Below are 9,025 nucleotides of genomic sequence, written 5' to 3' on the forward strand. Positions count from 1 at the left end.
GGAAAGGAAGGGGGGTAATAGGTAGCTACGCCTAACAAGCTGTCGTTGTGACTCCCACCTATTACCCCCCCCCCCCACCCCTTCCTTTCCACTCTTTCCCCTCCATTCCCAAAAAAAAATCCTTCATTACTTTCCCTTCACGTCCCTTCATCAATTGTAGAACCATCGTTTCGCAAAAATATTAATATATGCCTGACCGCATTTCAAGTTCATGACTAAAATCATGAGGTTTAGTCTATAATCATTATTGCTAACAGGACTGCTTCTTATGAGCAATAGACTCCTATTTAGTTTCGCTGCTAATCTTATTTTACTACCGATTTTTTGCTGCGATAAAACATTTTGTAATCCATAGTATGATTATTGTCTACATTTTAAGTTGTAAAAATAACCGAGAAACATGTAAGAGCATATTGCAAACAGAATTAAATTTTTCGATATTACCGTCACGTTGCATGAAGCGTTTGTTTTCACAGACGAAAAAAGGACGCTTGAAGTTCCTTGCTTTTGAGTCATTCCCAACGCATGCAACCGTTTGGAAATGCTTTGGCAAGTAACTACTCATAACCCCGAAGTAAGCTCTTCTTACGTTTGGCACGGATCTGCATCCAGCAATGCCAATTTAGCGTTTTTGAAGATGCTTGGTCTATTTTCACGTACGTGAACGATAATCGAGATTGGAATCACCGTCTTTGAAGCGCCGAAACCAATTACGGCTGGTTATTTTTTTGTCGATGGGACAAACCACACCTTCCATCCACTCCTCCAGTAGTTTCTTCTCTTCACAAATCCTTGAAATTATCCAGTGAAGTGCCATTGCTAGTGGACCGATTTCTCTCTGGATCTCTTTGATCGGGAGTCGGCAAGCTGTTATCGTTTGTAAGCACTCCTAGATTAACTTCCGTTGCGTTTCCTTCCGTTAAATCGCCATTGAGATGCTCATTGAAGAACTGCTTCCATCTGTCAACCGCCTCGTGCTCGTTTGTTATTGGTTTCCCGCCGTCGTCTCTATAAATGCCAAGCTTCGGTGTGTAGTCCTCACAAGTTTGGTTCACCTTCTTGTAAAACTTCCGTGTGTAATTAGCCCGGAATAGTTGTTCTAACTCTGAACGATTCCTGGGCTTCTTCTGGTGCTTTTTCCTCCCCAGGTTCGTGGCCAACTCATTCCGCGCTCGTCGATACTTGGCCAAATTATTTCTCGTGGAAGTGCTTAGATAATTTTTCCTCCTTTTTTCCTTCATCGCTTGTTGGCATTCCCCGTAACCAATCCTTTCGTGCGCTCGAGGTTTCCTCCCCTAGCACTGGGTTGACGTGACGGCCTCATTGACATTGACTCCATCGGTCTTCGAGGGTCGAAGCATTTAAGTAGGTAGAGCTTCATCCAGTACGCGCACAGTAGTTCTCGGCAACTCGCGGGTTGCCTAATTGCCGAATGTTTAACCGAGGCTTTGTCGCGAGATATTAAACGTCGATAGTTTTGAGCGTACGTTTGTGATGAAAAACCGGCTTTCGATGAGAATATGGCCGATTTGGTTCAAGGTTCGTTGGTCAGATGATCTATAGGTAGCTTTGTGGATATTTTTATGGGGAAAGAAATGCTTCTAATCACCAAGCTTCGGGAAGCTGCAAAGTTGATGCATCGCTGGCCGTTATCATTCGTGTCGGCTTGTGGGCTTTGCCGCCACGAATCCTCTACACCTTCTCGCGATCTGACGTAGGATCTCCTACAGTACCACGATGCCGAACATTCGGGGTTCTAACTGATCGAGCAGCTACCTTTCACCATCCACGCTTGGTTGAGGAGCAGTAATCAAAAGAGCAAAATCGAAGCGGAAAGAGCGTACCAAGCCTGGTCTTAGCCAGGCAAAATTTGAAAAAGTTATATATGGGATATTTGTAGAATTAGTTATTATCTATACCTATAAAGAAGGATTTCTGTCTGTCTGTCCTGTGTTCCTTATAGAATCAAAAACTACTGAACCAATCGGCGTGAAAATTTGCATGTAGAGGTTTTTGGGGCCAGGAAAGGTTTTAGTGATGGTTAGAGACCCCTCCCCCCACTAAGAGGGGGGGCTCCCATACAAATGAAACACAAATTTCTGCATAACTCGAGAACTAATCAAGCAAATAGAACCAAATTTGGCATGTGGGTGTTTTTTTTGGTGACAAGAATTTATTCTAGGGTAATTTGAGACCCCTCCCCTCTTTATAAGGGGAATTATAACTTCTCTCCCCTTTAAGAGGGGGGGTTTCCATACAAATTTCCTCATAACTCGAGAACTAATCAAGCAAATGGAACCAAATTTGGCATGTGAAGGTTTTCGAGGGCAAGAAAATTTTCTATGTTGAATTAGGACCCCTCCTCACTTTAAGAGGGGGGGCTCCTGTACAAATGAAATACCTATTTCCTCATAACTCGAGAACTAATCAAGCAAATAGAACAACATTTGGCATGTGGGTGTTTTTTTTGGTGACAAGAATTTATTCTATGGTGAATTGAGACCCCTTCCCTCTTTATAAGAGGAATTATAACTCCTCTCTCCTTTAAGAGGGGGGACTTCCATACAAATTTCCTCATAACTCGAGAACTAATCAAGCAAATGGAACCAACTTTGGCATGTGAAGGTTTTCGAGGGCAAGAAAATTTTCTACGGTGAATTAGGGCCCCTCCCCACTCTAAGAGGGGGGACTCCTGTACAAATGAAATACAAATTTCCTCCTAACTCGAGAACTAATCAAGCAAATAGAACAACATTTGGCATGTGGGTGTTTTTTTTGGTGACAAGAATTTATTCTATGGTGAATTGAGACCCCTTCCCTCTTTATAAGAGGAATTATAACTCCTCTCTCCTTTAAGAGGGGGGACTTCCATACAAATTTCCTCATAACTCGAGAACTAATCAAGCAAATGCAACCAAATTTGGCATGTGAAGGTTTTCGAGAGCAAGAAAATTTTCTATGGTGAATTAGGACCCCTCCCCACTTTAAGAGGAGGGGCTCCTGTACAAATGAAATACAAATTTCCTCATAACTCGAGAACTAATCAAGCGAATTGAACCAAATTTGGCATGTGTGTGTTTTTGGAGACAATTTTTTTTCAATGATGAATTGGGACCCCTCCCCACTTTAGGAGGGGGGGTCCTATACAAACGAAATACAAATTTCCTCATAACTCGAGAACTAATCCAGCAAATGGAACCAAATTTGGCGTGTAGGTGTTTTTGGAGGCAAGAATTTTTTCTGTGATGAATTAGGACCTCTTCTCACATTAGGAGGGGGGGCTCCAATACAAATGCAATACAAATTTCCCCATAACTCGAGAACTAATCAAGCAAATAGAACCAAATTCGGCATGTGGAGGTTTTTGGAGGCAAAAATATTTTCTACGGTGAATTAGGATCCTTCCACACTTCAAAAGGGGGGAATTCTACACAAATGAAATACAAATTTCCTCATAATTCGAGAACTAATCAAGCAAATGGAACCATATTTGGCATGTGGGTGTTTTTGGAGGCAACCATTTTTCCCATGATGAATGAGGACTTACCTTTTTAGGAGGGGGGGGGGGCTCCCATTCAAACGAAATACAAATTTGCTCATAACTTTAGAACTAATCAAGCAAATGGAACCAAATTTAGCATGTAGGAGATTTTTGAGTCTTGAATTTATTTTATGATAGTTAGAGACCTCTCACCCCTGTGGTAGGGGGATATGGACTCTCATACAAATAAAACAGAAATTTTTGCGAAACTCAAAAACTAATCCAACTCGAGAAATTCGAGACTCTTCCATAAAACATTAATCAATAACAAGACCACAAAAACTATCTATAGTAACACTAGATCATTCAGGACGAGCCGGTCGCGAGTGTTGCCGGTGACCCGCCGTCGGAAGCGCCGCCCACTGGGGGACTTGCAAAACTCGAGAAGTGACAAAGATCATCCGAGATTCATGATTTATGTACAACACAGGTTAATTTGTGGCAATACGAAGTTTGTCGGGTCAGCTAGTTTACTATATAGCAGAATAAACTGGGGGAACATACTCGGGTCAACTTACTAAAAACGTAGATGATACCCTTCACGTGCCTACTGTTTCTACCACTCTGGACTCGGGACACTCGTTAACAGGCACTATGGAAGCCCCATAGTGCCCTCCTCGGACACAATCGTACTACCTGGTGAAACTCGTTCTCGTTCTCGTCCTAGTTCGTACTCGTCTAGTTCTAATATTTCGGCTTCCCACTTCCTCGCTCAACAACCCACGTGTGATGCAAACAATGTGAATGAAATTTACCACTTCTATCAGAACGTAAGGTGTCTAAGTGCCGAAAATTGACGATATATTCTTGACAACGCCTGCATCCAGCTGTGACCTTATCAAACTGACTGAGACCGGGTTGAATGATCGCAACCACTCACAAATTTTTGGATCATCATTCAACGTATTTCGTTGTGATCGGAATCGTCTTATTAGTGATAAGACCTGCTTTGGAGGCGTTTTCATTGCTGTCGCAAATGACCATTGCAGTTCTATTGTCGAAACAACGAATGGTCGTTCCTTAGTGCGTGGTATAAAATTGTCAATTTGTGGCGTGTATATTCTACCTGACAAAAGCTAGCTGGTTGGTGTTATCGATACGCATATTGCCTCGCTTTCCGAACTGTGCAGCAATAGGTCTACAAGAAAAGCAGTAGTTTTAGTTTGGGGTTTAGTTTGTTACAAACAGCCTCGTATTAATTGGAACAATTGCTTCAATAGTATGCACAACACAACTGTCTGTTGCGGCTGCGGCGCTAGTGGATGGCTTGGATTTTTTTTTTAATCTCCGCCAGGCAAACTATCAATGCAATCATCAAGGACTTGGATTTCTGTTCTTCCGAATGACGATGTGTACCTGACGTTTACGCCATTGACCCGTATCATCCACCATTAGCTATCACACTGACTGCTGAGTGCAATATTAATGCCAACTCAGCTTGGCAATGTGCAACTATCGAAAACACAGCGTTGAACTACCTGAACTCTTAAAACACTTGGGCAAACCGAGAGGGTGTGGGTTAGAGTCCCACTCAGCAAATGAACTGCGCAATATATTTTTCATCCAGTCTACCATTCTAAACGCTCATCCACCTTTAATAAAAAGCACATTTGATATAACTACGGAATATGATCTTAATTGCTGCAAAAAATGCAACGGTCGTTTTCTGCGGGTCCGCATGGGATTCCATATGTCGTCATCGGTAAATGTGCGCACGATTTGGCTGAACCTTTGCGTTGTATATTCAACAAATCATTCGACCAATATAAATTTCCTGCTATTTGAAAGGAATCTTTCATGTTTCCAGTATTCAAAAGAGGCGATCGTCGGAACGTGAGGAACTATCGTGGGATAACAAGGGCCGGCGCTAGCTAATTTGTCGCTCCACGCAAATTCTCAAAATGGCGCCCCCAGAACAAACGAACAACAGCCGGCGTTGTTGTGTGCAGACATTTTACTACCTACACACTCGCAAACGCATAGTCTCGTAGCGTCTTTCTGCATAGCCATTCACGAGGCAAACAACTCGTGAGCAGCCAGGTGCCCGTGAGAGCTGGTGGCACACTGGGATACAGATGTTGCATTACTTTTTGTTTTCTTCTTCATCTTACGCCCTCAATTTTACACGCGGGCGGGAGTACGAGTCCTCGTGAGTGATCGGTATCAGTGCTCAGGCTGTAATGGCGTGCGAGAGCGACGACCGTGGCTGTTAGCTAAATACACACTCGCAAAAGGCGTTGCAGTGAATGAATAAACAAGAGCGGGAGTCCGCAAGCTTGTCCGAATGCTTATGTCGGCCTATTCATTAGAACGATTACGCGTGTGTGAGAAAATTAGTCCACACGAGTGTGGGCTTCGCAACGCTGGTCGAAGTCAACCGCCATTTCTTTTGAATAATTGTCGGTTTCTTGAAACCCATTATTAGAATGATAAAGCTTTAAAAACGAAAAACTTCGGTTCATATTTCCATATACTTCAGAAATTTCGTCCTCATACCTTGCTACTTCATCGAAGATGAATCTGCTGATTGCCGATTCTGAACAGATTCGAAAGTCTCTCCCGAAAAATTTCTAAATAATTTAATATCATCAATGTCACTTTCCCACCACGTTTATCTGAGTGTTTTGATTGTTGTGTTTTGTTGCGAACAGATTTTCATCAGGAGGAGGTGGAGCGCAAACGGAAAGCGAAGAATGGCGTAGGCGTATGAGTCATGCACTGCAGGCACTACTTGGAATGATTTTCAAAATACACTCGTCGAAAGTAGGGAGAATACGATGGGTCGGTCACGTCACAAGAATACCGTATGACCGTGCAGTGAATCTGTTCTCTTCTAGACCTTCATCGGTCTTAAGGGCCCCAGACACGTACGCATACGTTGGGTTGGAAACGAATAAAATGTTGGCGGGTCATTCAGGTCGAGCGACAAGCCCAACATCTTCCTTCGCGTGCTTGGTTCGTGACGCTCATACACAGGCGAGACTGTCGAACGAACATGAATTCACCAACATTTTCGGCCAACATGTTCGTACGTGTATTTAGGAATAGAGAGGAATAGAGCTAACCCAACTTACTAGATGCCTCGACCAGGTTGAAGTCCAGGATTTGCTTGTGTCGAGATGGTCAAAAATTGGCGGCAAATAACCCAGGACCCAATACAGCGGAGAGACTCTAGATACACCACTTGCGATCCCGGTTTTATGCTGCTAAAGGAGAAGGAAGAAAGTTTTACATTAACCACTTATTCATTTAATGCTACAGTTTTTTAATGTAGGCGAAATGGCGCCCCCTCGAAGTGGCGCTCCAAGAAGCTACTTGTTTTGCTTGAAGGAAGCGCCGGCCCTGGGCATAACTACCCGGTCAACATTGTTACATAACATTAACCAGATTGTTACGTAACTGTGTTATGATGTGATGTTGAAGTTACGTAACCTGAGAGTAACAGGATGGTTGAATTTCCCACTTTTTTACATAACATTGTTACATTACAATGTAACATTGCGATAATGTTTATGTAACATTGCAATAACATTAAAGAAATGTAATGTTACGTTACATTATTGCCATTGTTATGTAACAATCCTATTATTACCGTTATGTAACAATATAAATGTTTTTGTAACGTCACAAAAAATACTTAACTGTGACACCTCAATAATACTTGCCACCAGAATGTATGTACAGACTCGAAAATACTATGCGAATTCACTAACTGCTAGCAAGTGCACTTAAAAGCTGATAATAAACTCACGCAGTTTACGATTAGCTAGCAAGCGCATTTGCTAGTCATTTCGTCTAGTATTTTCGAGACTTTACATATATTCAGGCCTCCGTCAACAAACTTTGTTCTTTAAATAATCGACAAATAAAAAGTACATTTAGATTCCACATCATTTATTATTCGATTCCTTTTAATTCATGTAGGGTAGATGCTCGAGTAGTTGTGGTAGTACCTATAGTGGTGGAAACTTTAAATATTCCGTTATTTTTGCAGATTTTGGTACAGTTTGACAAGTATCGATATTGACCAAACTCGTGTTTTAGTCTTTGACCTTGCTATCATAGATGCCAGAATCACAGATATTTTCCCACGCTTAAATTTGGGACCCACCAATTATGTCAGTTCCTGTGAGTTCTGGTTCTACTATGTGTCTGATAATTAAAGTACTTCATAAACTATGTATATTATAGAAAAAAATACGCTAGAAAAATTAAATATTGCGGAAGAAATGATAGGGTCCCAAATTTATGCGTGTGAAAAAATCTGTGAAAATGGCATCTATGCTTGCAATGCGGTCAGGCATTAATATTAATATTTTTTTGAAACGATGGTTTTTACAATTGATGGAGGGACGGTAGAGGAAAGTAATGAAAATTTTTTGGGAAAGGAGGGGAAAGAGTGGAAAGGAAGGGGGGTGATAGGTAGCTACGTTTAACAAGTTGTCGTTGTCGCTTAACAAGCATTGGACAAAAGATAGGAGTCACAACGACAACGTGTTAAGCGTAGCTACCTATCACCCCCCTTCCTTTCCACTCTTTCCCCTCCTTTCCCAAATAAATTTCATTACTTTCCCCTACCATCCCTCCATCAATTGTAAAAACCATCATTTCAAAAAAATATTAAGTATCGATATACCAGTAACAGTTTCATTTGGTAAGTATCAAACGTCACACACAGTGCTTTGTAAGTCGCAAGGACCTGCATAGTGTCGTCGTCCCGCCAGTAGAAACAAAATTAGATTAAACTTCTCGGTCGGTGGTTCTACAGTAGATGAAGGAAGAGGCACAATTTGTGCCTAAAAATAACTTAATAAGAGGGGTTTGCAGTCTCCTTTTGTCCAGCACGTCTGTGGTGAACACACGGTGTTCAACACTGAAAGTAACACAATGTTACTGTTAGGTAACACAGAAGTAACATTGTAATGTTACAAAGGTATCAAAATTTGCCGTAACATTTAAATAAAAAAATGGTAGCATTGTTACGTTAAAATGTTACCTGTAGGTTATGTAACAATAACATTAAGTTTGTTACATTACAAACTTAAAGTTCTTGTTACATAACCTACAGGTAACATTTTAACGTAACAATGCTACCATTTTTTTCATTTAAATGTTACGTCAAATTTTGATAAAAGTTGTAATGTTACACATTTAATGTTATTGCTACATAACCTACAGGTAACATTTTAATGTAACAATGCTACCATTATGTTATTTAAATGTAATGTCAAATTTTGATAACTTTGTAACATTACACAAAGTAATGTTGCTTGTAATGTTGTTTGATAACTTTGTAACATTACACAAAGTAATGTTACAAAGTTATCAAAATTTGACGTTACATTTAAATAACATAATGGTAGCATTGTTACATTAAAATGTTACCTGTAGGTTATGTAGCAATAACATTAAATGTGTAACATTACAACTTTTATCAAAATTTGACGTAACATTTAAATGAAAAAATTTTTTTTATTTAAATGT

The sequence above is a fragment of the Sabethes cyaneus genome, chromosome 2 (genome assembly GCF_943734655.1).
Source record: "Sabethes cyaneus chromosome 2, idSabCyanKW18_F2, whole genome shotgun sequence".
Lineage (NCBI taxonomy): Eukaryota > Metazoa > Arthropoda > Insecta > Diptera > Culicidae > Sabethes > Sabethes cyaneus.